The 13,719-nt window shown below is 48.7% G+C and overlaps 2 long non-coding RNA genes across 2 annotated transcripts; one reads left to right on the forward strand and one right to left on the reverse strand.

Annotated features, from left to right (window-relative positions):
• Positions 1 to 118: 118 nt before the first annotated feature.
• Positions 119 to 2,812, reverse strand: LOC120496765. The gene is made up of 3 exons (XR_005626347.1): positions 2,105 to 2,812; positions 1,855 to 1,929; positions 119 to 167 (listed from the first exon to the last, which is right to left on the reverse strand). It is a non-coding gene; the product is annotated as an uncharacterized LOC120496765 (long non-coding RNA).
• On the forward strand, positions 125 to 1,960 carry LOC120496766. Its single transcript, XR_005626348.1, has 2 exons — positions 125 to 278; positions 1,865 to 1,960. It is a non-coding gene; the product is annotated as an uncharacterized LOC120496766 (long non-coding RNA).
• Positions 2,813 to 13,719: the final 10,907 nt, after the last annotated feature.

Below are 13,719 nucleotides of genomic sequence, written 5' to 3' on the forward strand. Positions count from 1 at the left end.
GTGGGGGTGTGTAATAGAGCACAGTAGGGGCACAGTGGGTATGTGCAGTGGGGCACAATAGGGGCACAGTGCGGGTGTCTCATGGGGCACAGTGGGGGCACAGTGGGGGTGTCTCATGGGGCACAATGCGTCCCAGGGCGGCCCCGCCGCCTTCCTGCGGGGCATGGCTGCGGGGCCGCGTCAGCCGCCGCACCGGCAGCGACACACAGACAGACAGACACCGACACACAGACAGACAGACACCCCCAGACAGACATAGACACACACCGGGACACGCGGTGAGGGGAGATGGGGACACAGTGAGGGGAAATGGGGACAGAGGGGGAAGTGGGGGATGTGGGGTGAGGGGGGACAGTGAGGGCAGATGGGGACAGAGGGAAATGGGGGATGCGGGGGATAAGGGACAGAGTGAGGGGAAATGGGGACAGAGAAGGAGCTGCTGTGGGGAGAGCGCAGAGGGGGGTGAGAGGGGACACGGGGTGAGGGGACATGGGGGAACAGGGGTGAGGGAAAATGGGGGACAAGGGTTGAGGGGAGAAGAGGGATCTGGGCATGATGGGGTGAGGGGACATAGGAGATTTGGGGGACGGGGGTGAGGGGACATGGGAGATTTGGGGGACATGGGTGAGGGGACATAGGAGATTTGGGGGACATGGGTGAGGGGAGATGAGCAGGATATGAGGGGAGACAGGATGGGGGCAGAAAGGGGAGAACCCCATGAGTGGGACATGGAGGGGCTGCAGGGGGACAAGGGGGACACGGTGTGGGCACAGAAGGGACCCCAGCGGGAGGGGAAAAGGGGGATACGCGATGAGGGGAAAAGGGGACCCAGTGGTGGCCATGGGGGGATAAACAATGGGACCCCCGGTGAGGGGGACAGAGCAGGGACATAGCAGAGAAATGGGGGACCCCCTGTGGGGGCGATATGGGGGACCCTGGTTGGGGACAGAGAGGGGCACATGGGGAGACCCCCAGTGTGGGGAAACTGGGGGGATGTGGGGGACATGGGTGACCCCAGTGAGGGGACATGAGGGGTCTGGGGGGACATGGGGACAAGGGTGACCCCAGTGAGGGGACATGAGGGCTTTGGGGGGACATGGGGACACGGGTGAACCCCAGCTAGGAGATTTGGGGGACACTGGATGGGGAAAAGTACGGGATCTGGGGGACATGGGATGGGACAAATGGGATTTGGGGACACGGGAAAGGGAAAACGGGGGGGTTTGGGGGACATGGGGCGAGGGCACATGGGGGGATTTGGGGGACACGGGATGGGGGAGAGGGGGGAGAGAGGGGACCCCCGGGCTGGGGGGGGAGGAGGGGGCTGGAAATGGGGTCAGGAAGAGGGACTGGAAAAGGGGTCAGGGAGAGAGGGAGCAGGAAAAGGGGTCGAGAGAAGGGGGTCTGGAAAAGGGGGGTTTAAATGGGGGCACACGGGGGTCGCGGGGAGATTTGGGGGTGCACAGGAGGATCTCGGGGCTTTCGGGGTGCCGGGGGTTCCCAAAGGGGATTCGGGGCAGGAAAAGGGCCCGGAGACAAAGGGGATCGCGGGGCAAAGGGAGCACCGGGGGGAATTCGGGGTCCCCCTCCTTTATCCCCACCTCAAGCCGCCCGGAACCCCCAAAACCCCAAAGCCCGGCGCTCTCGGGGCGCTGCCGCTGGATTTTGGGGTGGGGGCGATTTTGTGGCCTGGGGAGGGAGCAGGGCCCCCCCGGGGGTCTCCGCAGTGTCCATCCCCCCGCCCCCCCGCGTTCCCATTCCCAGATTTCCCTGGAACAATGGGATCTCTGTCTGCCCCCCTCGCACCACGTGGATCCGCCTTTTATCCCACTTTTTGAGCCCCCAATTCCAAACCTGATTTTAGGGCGAGAGGTGCAGCATAAAGAAAGCGGCGGCGCGGGGCCTTTGCACTATTTTTGGTGGCGGTTCCTGTTGCAGGAAAAGAAAAAAAAAAAAAAAAAAAAAAAAAAAGGTAATTTTTGGGGATTTTTTTCTCGCTTTTTTTTTTCCCCTCCTCCTCGGGTTGGTTGATTTTTTTTTTTTTTTTTTTCCCCTTCTCCCCCTTTTTTCTCTTTTCTCTTTTTCCTCCTCAAATCCCACCCACCGAATCCCCTGGAAGCCGGAGTGCGGGCGAGCGGGACAATACAAAACAGAACCACATGGATGGGCAGGAAAAGGGGCAAGGGAGAGGAGGCCGGATCCCGCGCGGCCGCGAGGGAGCGGCCCCGAGCCGAGCAGCTCCATCTTTAGGGCTGGAAGACTCCGGGCCGGCCCCGCAGCCCGGAGCCTCCCGCCCTCCGCACCCGCTGCGCTCTTGGGAAGGGGATGCGGGGCTTTAGGGTTTGGGATGGGGGGAATGGGATTTATTGATTTATTATTTTTTTTTTTCCTAGAGGAAAAGTGGGTGTAGGGTGTTGGTGGTAGGGGGTTAATGCGCGGATTCCATGGGGTGTGCTCCCCAAAAAATCCAAAGTGAACGGATTCTATGGGGTTCGTTCCTAGGAAATTATAAGTGTAAGTATTCCGTGGGGTTTGTTCCCGAGAAGTAATAAATGTAAGTATTCCGTGAGGTTTGTTCCCGAGAAATAATAAATGTAAGTATTCCGTGGGGTTTGTTCCCCCCAAAAAAAAAGGTAGAGATTCCATGGGGTTTGTTCCCAAAAATAATAAGTGTAAGTATTCCGTGGGGTTTGTTCCCAAAAAATAATAAATGTAAGTATTCCGTGGGGTTTGTTCCCCCCAAAAAAAAAGGTAGAGATTCCATGGGGTTTGTTCCCAAAAAATAATAAACGCACTGACTCCAAAGGGTTTGTTCCCCACAAAAAATAAATGCACGGATTCCATGGGTTGTGCTCCCAAAAATCATAAGTGCACAGATTCTATAGGATTCCCCCCCCCCTAAAAAAACGTAGAGATTCCGTGGGGTTTGTTCCCAAAAAATAATAAACGCACTGACTCCAAAGGGTTTGTTCCCCACAAAAAATAAATGCACAGATTCCATGGGGTCTGCTCCCAAAAATCATAAGTGCACAGATTCTATGGGGTTCGTTCCCAAGAAATAATAAATGTAAGTATTTAGTGGGATTAGTTAAAAAAAAATAATAAATGCACTGATTCCAAAGGGTTTGTTCCCCAAAAAATCATAAATAATAAATCCACAGATTCCAAAGGGTTTGTTCCCCCCAAAAAATAAATGTACAGATTCCATAGGGTTTGTTCCCAAAGAATAATAAATGCACGGATTCCAAAGGGTTTGTTCCCCAAAAAAATAATAAATAGTAAATTCCATAGGGTTTCTACCCCCAAAAATCATAAATAATAAATGCAGGGATTCCGTGGGGTTTGTTCCCCAAAAAAATCATATATGCATGGATTCCAAAGGGTTTGTTCCCAAAAAAAATTGTACAGATTCCAAAGGGTTTGTTCCCAAAAAGTCATAAATGTAGGGATTCCATAGGGTTTCCCACCAAAAAATAAATGTATATTTAGCCAAGGATTTTTTCCTCTCCAGAATTAAATCCAGTTATTCCAATGGATTACCCCCTCAAAAAACAAAAAAAATGAAACTCACTTATACCAATGGATTTTCCCCCCAAAATTAAATTCACTTATTACAAATAGATTTTACCCCCCAAAAAATAAATGCATATATTTCAAAGGGATTTTCCCCCCAAAATTAAATTCGCTTATTCCAAGGATTTTTATTCCCCAAAAATAAATCACATCTAACCAAGGATATTTCCCCCAAAACAAAAGCACATCTTGCAAATATTCCCCAAGAAATCCATTTATTGCCTTTATTCCAAAGGTTTTTCTCACTCCAAACAGAAATGTACACATTAAAAAGTGGATTTTCCCAGGAAATAAATGGAAATATTCTCTTTATTCCAGGTGGGGTTTTTTGCTCCCTCTCCTTATTCCAGGTTTTTTTTATAACCAGGAGAAAACGTCCTTGACAGCAAGGATGGGAATTTGTGGTGCCTTGGGAATTTGGGATAAATTTGAGATATTTCACTGGGATAAATTTGAGATTAAATTTGGCATAATTGGGATTAAATTTGGGATAATTGAGATAGATTTGGGATAGTTATTTCTCTAGGATAAATTGGGGATATTTGGGATAAATTTGGCATAGTTCACTGAGATAAATTTGGGATTAAATTTGGAAAATTTCAGATAGATATTTCTCTGGGGTAAATTTGGAATATTTCCCTAGGGTAAATATGGGATATTTGGCATAAATTCGGGATATTTCACTGGGATAAATATGGGATAATTTGGATTAAATTTGGAAAATTTGGGATATATTTGGGATATTTCACTGGGATAAATTTGGGATATTCCTCAATTTGTTGCAATGTTGGGATGGGCCCCGAGCCTGTGGGATTCCGATGAAAAGCCCCAAAATGCCCCAAAAAGCCTTGGAAGGAAGGGAATCGGTTCAGCCCCCCCCGTGAATTCCTTACTCACGGAATTATCCCGGAGCACTCCGAGGGAAGCGGGGCCCGTTCAGGGATTTTCCAGCCTTTCCATGGGAACGGGATCCCTAAAAAGGGGATTTTCCCCCAAAAGGCCTGGCTGGCATTTATAGGGAGCCGGGAATGTGGGGCAGGCCGGGACAGGCCGGCTGGAACCGGTTTTACCGGGAGACGGAAAAACTGGAAAAGCTGCAGTTCCGAGGGAGCGGGAACGGCTGACCCGGGATAACCCCGGAGCTGCCCGGGTGGGATCGGGACACCCGTGGGACTGGGATCTCTGGGAAAGGGGATTGGGGATATCTGTGGGACTGGGATCTCTGGGAAGGGGGATTGGGGATATCCGTGGGACTGGGATCTCTGGGAAAGGGGGATTGGGGATATCCGTGGGAGTGGGATCTCTGGGCTTCAGGGACTGGGGATATCCATGGCATTGGGATCTCCATGGGATTGGGATCTCTGGGAAGGGGGATTGGGGATATCCATGGCATTGGGATCTCTGGGAAGGGGGATTGGGGATATCCATGGCATTGGGATCTCTGGGACTCAGGGATTGGGGATATCCATGGGTTTGGGATCTCTGGGACTCAGGGATTTGGGATATCCATGGGATTTGGATCTCTGGGATTCAGGGATTGGGGATATCCATGGGGCTTGGGATCTTTGGGAAAGGGGATTTGTATGGTCACACCTGGAGTAACCCCAGATCCGCTTCCCTGCGATCCCTGGATAGGATAGTCGGGGGATCCATGGCATTGGGATCTCTGGGAAAGGGGATTTGTGTCCCTGGATGGGGAATCTGTAGGGATTGGGATCTCTGGGGGATTTGTATGGTCTCATCCAGGATAACCCCAGAGCTTCCCAGGGTGGGATAGCAGGAGATCCATGGGATCAGGATCTTTGGAAAAGAGGAGTTGTATCCCTGGATGGGATATCCGTGGGGATTGGGATCTTTGGGAAAAGGAGATTTGGGGTATCCATGGCGTTGGGATCTCTCGGAAATGGGGGATTTGTATGGTCTCACCTGGCAGAACCCTGGAAACCCTTCCCAGGGATGGGATCTGTGGGGTTCAGGGATGGGATCTGTGGGATTCCGGGGTGGGATCTGTGGGGTTCAGGGATGGGATCCACGCCGGGCCCTTCCCAGCCAGGCCGCAGCTCCAGAGGTTTTCCAGGAACTGCGGAGGCTCCGGGTGACACAAATGGGATTTTCCCGGGGATTTAATTTGGGATGGGGCAGGTCCAAGGCCTGGTTGGAAACTGGCCGTGAATTGGTTGGGAATTTGTAGGGTTTTGCTGGGAATTTGCTGGGAATTTCTTTGGAAGGAGCGAGGGCTGAGCTGGAATTCCGGACGCACTCAACTTCTGAGCTGTGCCGAGGGATTTGGGGCCAGAAAAGTGGGATCAGGCCCAGCCCTCCCCCGCTCTGCCTCCATGGATCCCAGGGATCCATCCCAGATTCCCCCAGGCCAGGAGCAGATCCCGGGCACTCCATGGGAGCCATTCCAAAAAGAAACCCCTTGGGAAAGGCTCCGGAGATTTCCAGGGAATGATGGAGGAAAGGGGAACTCCAGGGCCAAATTCCAGGTGTTCAGTGTCCCCTTTCCTCTGGAAAAGTTGGGATATTCTTTGGGAAAGGCGGGAATGGTGCAATTAAAGTCCCACAATTCCATGGATTTCTACCCAAATCCCAGTGTTTAGTTAATAAATATTCCCCAAATCCTTGGGAAAAGTTGGGATATTCCTTGGGAAAGCGGCTCTGAAACTTTCCAGGGATGGTGGCAGGAAAGGGCATCCCTGGAGCAGTGCCAGCCCCACAATTCCATGGATTTCTGTGAAAATCCAGGTGTTCAATTCAAAAACACGCCCAAAACCCTTGGAAAAACTGGGATATTCCATGGGAAAGATGGGAATGATGCTGTTAAAACCCCAGAATTCCATGGATTTCTGCCCAAATCCCAGTGTTTACTTAATAAACACTCCCAAAACCCTCAGGAAAAGTTGGGATATTCCTTGGAAGGGTGGGAATGATGCCAGAATTCCATGGATTTCTGTGAAAATCCCGGTGTTTAACTTGAGAATAATCCCAAACCCCCTGGAAAAAATTGGATATTCCTGGGAAGGGTGGGAATGATGCTGCTACAACCCCACAATTCCATGGATTTCTGCCCAAATCCTGGTGTTCAACTCGAGAATAATCCCAAAGCCCCTGGAAAAACTGGGATAGTCCTGGGAAAGTTGGGAATGTTGCCACAATTCCATGGATTTCTGTGAAAATCCTGGTGTTTAACTTGAGAATAATCTCAAACGCTCTGGAAAAATTGGGATATTCCTGGGAAAGTTGGGAATGATGCTGTTAAAACCCCACAATTCCATGGATTTCTGTGAAAATCCCGGTGTTTAACTCGAGAATAATCCCAAACCCCCTGGAAAAAGCGGGATATTCCTGGGAAAGGGACCCAGCAGGGGGCAGCCTCCGTGCCGGGAATCCCGGGAAAATCCCGCTGTTCCTGGGAATGGAGACCCGTCCGTGCCTCATTAACACGGGTAATTAACGACCGTGATTAGCGTTAATAAATGGGCAATGGAAAGTTCTGGATGGACTGGAAGGATTGATTGAATTGTGTATTTAAATGAGGAAATTTGAATATTGAAATATTTAGGAATATATTGAAATATTTAGGAATATATAGGAATACAGAAATAGAAAATTTAAAACAAATGTAAAGCTGTAAACATCAGTTTTAAAAGAAATAAAAATAGAAATGTGAATATGAATTTAAACAGGAACATAAATACAAAGGTAACCATAAATATAAACAAAATACAAGTCTGAATGTAAATAAGAAAGTGGAAATAGAAATATAAACCAGAAATATGACAAAAATATAGAAATACAAATATACACACAAACAATAAGTATAATCTTTAAGCTAAATGCAAAGTTGCAAATATAAATTTTAAAAGAAATAGAAATATGAACGTGGATATGAATATGTTTAAATTAAAAATAAAAATACAAAGATAAATTTGAATATAAACACAAATACAAATGTAAATATAAAAGTAAATGTAGATAGGATAAAAAGAAAAGATAAATATAATCTTATATATGTAAGTAAATATAATCTTATATATGTAAGTATATACAAAAATCAAGGTACAAAGATGAATTTGAATATAAACACGAATAAAGTACAAATGTAAATATAACCGTAAGTATAAATAGGAATATAAAATATAAACATCAATATAGACATATACATGTGAATATAAATATAAAAATCAAAATAAAATGCTAAATTTGAATTTAAACACGAATACAAACATAAATATAGACATAAATACAAATATAAATTATAAATTAACAGTATGACTAGGAATATAAAACATAAAATAAAAATTATCAACATAAAAATAAACATTAAAAATTGAAAATACAAATAGAAGCATAAACAAAGTACAAATATGAATGTAAACATAACGGTAAGCATATACAGGGCTATAAAAATAAAAATAAATACAAATACAGCCGTAACCACGCAGGTCGCAGTGCGGAGCGGGGCTCCCGCAGGAACTCCGCAGCTCGGGACGAGCCGGTGGCACCGAGCCCGGCCCGGGGAATCCCGGGGCAGCGCCCGCCCCGCCCCGCCCGGTCCGGTCCGGGCGGTCCCGCCCCTCATTTGCATACATCTGCATACGTCTGCATACGTCTGCATGGGTTGGCTCCCGGGGGAGCGGGAGGGCTGGGCAGGGATGGGAACCCAACATCCCGGGAGTTCCACATCCCAACGTCCCGGGGAGTTACGGGATCCCAGCCCTGGGACCCCATTCCCAACATCCCAGAGAATTCCACATCCCAACGTCCTGGGGAATTATGGGATCCCCACCCCAGGGCCCTGTTCCCAACATCCCGGGAGCTCCACATTCCCAAAATCCTGGAAAATTCCACATCCCAGCATCCCGGGAGCTCCACATTCCCAAAATCCTGGAAAATTCCACACCCCAGCATCCCGGGAGTTCCACATTCCCAAAATCCCGGGGAACTCCAGGATCCCATCCCTGGGACCCCATTCCCAACATCCTGGGGAGTTCCACGTTTCCAACATCCCGGGCAATTCTCCATTCCCAAAATCCCAGAAATTCCACATTCCCAACATCCCAGGGAATTGCAGGATCCCAGCCCTGGGACCCCATTCCCAACATCCTGGAGAATTCCACATCCCAACGTCCTGGGGAATTCCAGGATCCACTGGTGGGATCCAGCCCCTGGGGCCTGATTCCCGATGGGATCCCATTCCCAGCATTCCCTGGATCCAGGATCCGTGGGTGGATCCACCCCGTGTGATCCCATCCCAGCCTCAGCATTCCTGGATTTCCACAGCCGTGTCCACGGGGGCTGAGCCCATCCCGGGCTCCACATCCCGCATTTCCCCGGTTTTATTATTTTTATTTATTTTTATATTTTATATTTTAATTTATTTATTTCCCTGTGAATGACCCCATCCTGACAGCATCCAGGATTTTCCCTGGATCCAGGATCCATGGGCAGGATCTGACCCCTGGGGCCTGACCCCATTCCGAGCTCTCCATCCTCAGCTTTTTCCTGGATCCAATTCCAGGCTCTGAATCCCAAATTTTCCCTGGATCCAGGATCCATAGGTGGGATCTGACCCCTGTGACCCCATCCCAGGCTGAGCATTCCCAGTTTTCCCTGGATCCAGGATCTGACCCCTGTGACCCCATCCTGGCCTGCACATTCCCAGTTTTCCCTGGATCCAGGATGCACTGGCCGGATCCGACCCCTGTGGCCTGACCCCATTCCAAGCTCTCCATCCCCAATTTTTCCAGGCTGATCCAACCCACCTTGCTGAACTTTTTGGGAATTTTTTCAGAAATATGACAAAAATATAGAAATACAATTATACACACAAACAATAAGTATAATCTTTAAGGTGAATGCAAAGTTGCAAATATAAATTTTAAAAGAAATAGAAATATGAACGTGGATATGAATATGTTTAAATTAAAAATAAAAATACAAAGATAAATTTGAATATAAACACAAATACAAATGTAAATATAAAAGTAAATGTAGATAGGATAAAAAGAAAAGATAAATATAATCTTATATATGTAAGTATATACAAAAATCAAGGTACAAAGATGAATTTGAATATAAACATGAATAAAGTACAAATGTAAATATAACCGTAAGTATAAATAGGAATATAAAATATAAACATCAATATAGACACATACATGTGAATATAAATATAAAAATCAAAATAAAATGCTAAATTTGAATTTAAACACGAATACAAACATAAATATAGACATAAATACAAATATAAATTATAAATTAACAGTATGACTAGGAATATAAAACATAAAATAAAAATTATCAACATAAAAATAAACATTAAAAATTGAAAATACAAATAGAAGCATAAACAAAGTACAAATATGAATGTAAACATAACGGTAAGCATATACAGGGCTATAAAAATAAAAATAAATACAAATACAGCCGTAACCACGCAGGTCGCAGTGCGGAGCGGGGCTCCCGCAGGAACTCCGCAGCTCGGGACGAGCCGGTGGCACCGAGCCCGGCCCGGGGAATCCCGGGGCAGCGCCCGCCCCGCCCCGCCCGGTCCGGTCCGGGCGGTCCCGCCCCTCATTTGCATACATCTGCATACGTCTGCATACGTCTGCATGGGTTGGCTCCCGGGGGAGCGGGAGGGCTGGGCAGGGATGGGAACCCAACATCCCGGGAGTTCCACATCCCAACGTCCCGGGGAGTTACGGGATCCCAGCCCTGGGACCCCATTCCCAACATCCCAGAGAATTCCACATCCCAACGTCCTGGGGAATTATGGGATCCCCACCCCAGGGCCCTGTTCCCAACATCCCGGGAGCTCCACATTCCCAAAATCCTGGAAAATTCCACATCCCAGCATCCCGGGAGTTCCACATTCCCAAAATCCTGGAAAATTCCACACCCCAGCATCCCGGGAGTTCCACATTCCCAAAATCCCGGGGAACTCCAGGATCCCATCCCTGGGACCCCATTCCCAACATCCTGGGGAGTTCCACGTTTCCAACATCCCGGGCAATTCTCCATTCCCAAAATCCCAGAAAATCCACATTCCCAACATCCCAGGGAATTGCAGGATCCCAGCCCTTGGACCCCATTCCCAACATCCTGGAAAATTCCACATCCCAACGTCCTGGGGAATTCCAGGATCCACTGGTGGGATCCAGCCCCTGAGGCCTGATTCCCGATGGGATCCCATTCCCACTTTTCCCTGGATCCAGGATCCGTGGGTGGATCCACCCCGTGTGATCCCATCCCAGCCTCAGCATTCCTGGATTTCCACAGCCGTGTCCACGGGGGCTGAGCCCATCCCGGGCTCCACATCCCGCATTTCCCCGGTTTTATTATTTTTATTTATTTTTATATTTTATATTTTAATTTATTTATTTCCCTGTGAATGACCCCATCCTGACAGCATCCAGGATTTTCCCTGGATCCAGGATCCATGGGCAGGATCTGACCCCTGGGGCCTGACCCCATTCCGAGCTCTCCATCCTCAGCTTTTTCCTGGATCCAATTCCAGGCTCTGAATCCCAAATTTTCCCTGGATCCAGGATCCATAGGTGGGATCTGACCCCTGTGACCCCATCCCAGGCTGAGCATTCCCAGTTTTCCCTGGATCCAGGATCTGACCCCTGCGACCCCATCCTGACCGCATCCAGGATTTTCCCTGGATCCAGGATGCACTGGCCGGATCCGACCCCTGTGGCCTGACCCCATTCCAAGATCTCCATCCCCAATTTTTCCAGGCTGATCCAACCCACCTTGCTGAACTTTTTGGGAATTTTTTCCCAAGCCAGGAGCCACCAAGCCCCCCTGACCTGCCTGGAAAACCCCTGGAAAAGTCACTCCCAGGGTTTTTTTTGGGATCATTTTCTGGTTCTGCCCCACCCTGGTCACGGAGCTGCTCTCGGGAGGATCCCACATCCAGAAATCCCAGCTGGATATTCCCTGTGAATTCTCCATCCCGAAATCCCAGCTCGGATCACTTCCCATGAATTCCCCATCCCGAAATCCCACCTAGACAATTCCTGATGAATTTCCCATCCCGAATCCCAGCTTGGATCACTTTTCCCAGTGAATTCCCCATCCCCAATCCCAGCTCGGATCTTTTCCCAGTGAATTCCCCATCCCCAATCCCAGCTCGGATCACTTCCCATGAATTCCCCATCCCCAATCCCGGCTCGGATCACTTCCCATGAATTCCCCATCCCCAATCCCAGCTCGGATCTTTTCCCTGTGAATTCCCCATCCCCAATCCCAGCTCGGATCACTTCCCATGAATTCCCCATCCCCAATCCCAGCTCGGATTACTTTTCCCGGTGGATCCCCATCCCCAATCCCAGCTCGGATCACTTTTCCCGGTGGATCCCCATCCCCAGTCCCGGCTGGGATCACTTTTCCCGGTGGATTCCCATCCCCAATCCCAGCTCGGATCTCCTCCCGCGCCGGACCGCGGCTCCCGCACGCCCGGCCGATCCCCTGGAATGATCTCCCGGAATTTCAGGCTCGGCTGGAGCCCGGCCCCGCTCCCGCCCGGCCCCGCCCGAGCCGGGCCCGGCGCGGCCGCTCCGCGGGGAAGCTCCCGGCGCGCTCCCGCTTCTCCCAGCCCAGGTGAGCTTTTTTTGGGATGGGGGAGGCTGCAAAGCCGGGAATGGGTCGGGAATGAGCACCCGGGGGGGCTCTGGAGGGGCGGGTTTGGGGTGTGTGCATCTCTGATCCCAAAAAACATCGGGAAAGGGTTGGATCCCAAAACAACCTGTGGGAAAGGGTTGGGTTCCCCCTCCAAAAACCTGCAGGAAAGAGTTGGATCCCAAAAAAACACCGGGAAGGGGTTGGATCCCAAGAAAACACCTGTGGGAAAGGGCTGGATCCCAAAAACAAACCGTGGGAAAGGGCTGGATCCACCTCCCCCCTAAAAAAACCCCAAACCTGTGGGAAAGGGTTGGATCCCCCCACAAAAAGCTGCAGGAAACGGCTGGATTCCCAAAAAACACTGGGAAGGGGCTGGATCCCAAGAAAACACCCGTGGGAAAGGGCTGGATCCCAAAAAAAAACTGCAGGAAAGAGTTGGATCCCCCCAAAAAACCCCAAAAACCACCGAGAAGGGGTTGGATCTCAAGAAAACACCTGTGGGAAAGGGCTGGATCCCAAAAACAAACCGTGGGAAAGGCTGGATCCCCAAAAAACCCCTGCAGTAAAGGGTGGGGTTCCCAAAAAACCCCAAACCACCAGCAAAGGGTTGGATCCCAAAAAAACACCTGTGGGAAAGGGTTGGATCCCAAAAAAACCCCAATAAAGCACCGGGCAAAGGTTGGATCCCAAAGCTGACCCCCTTGGATGGAGGATCCAAGGTCTGGAATTCTGGGATTTTTCCAAGGGGTTGGAGCCACCCCAAAATCGGGGCTCACCCCAAAGCCCAGAGGGGATTTTTGGGATCAGCGTTCCCGCATCCTGGGAGGCTGGGACAGGAGGGCTGGAAATAAGGATTGATAAAACCTGGGAAAATTGCTGTAATTCCCAAAAAATTCCTGGAAAATCAGTGTAAATGCGGGGGAAAAATCACTGGAAATTCCAGGAAAAACCTCCAGAAAAATCACTTTATTTCCCCCCAAAAAACACTGTGGGAAAATTGCTGTCAATCCTAGCATAAAACTCCAGAAAAATCACTTTAATTCCCAGAAAAAATCACTTTAATCTCAGAAAAGAACTCCAGAAAAATCACTTTAATTAATTTCTGGGGGGAAAAAAACCAAACAAAGAACAACAACAAAAAACCCAAACCAAACCAAAAACCCAGGAAAATTCCTTTTAATTCCAAAAAAACCCAAAACAAAACCAAAACCAACCAAACAAAAAAACCTCAAGAAAAATCACTTTAATTCTTGGAAGAAAAAAAAAATAGGAAAAATCAGGAAAAAAAAATTTAATTCTCAAAAAAACCAGGAAAACCTCCTTTAATTCACAAAGCCCCACGCATGCTGTTGCCGCTTCCCAAAAATAATCCGGGAAAAGCAGGAAAAAGAGAAGGAAAAGCAGGAAAAGAAGGAGGAAACGGAGGAAAAAGAGGAGGAGGAAAAGCTGGAAAAGTGGGAAAAGCAGGAAAAGAAGGAGGAAAAAGAGGAGGAGGAAAAGCTGGAAAAGTGG

This window comes from Passer montanus, unplaced genomic scaffold, assembly GCF_014805655.1.
Source record: "Passer montanus isolate IOZ18808 unplaced genomic scaffold, ASM1480565v1 scaffold118, whole genome shotgun sequence".
NCBI lineage: Eukaryota > Metazoa > Chordata > Aves > Passeriformes > Passeridae > Passer > Passer montanus.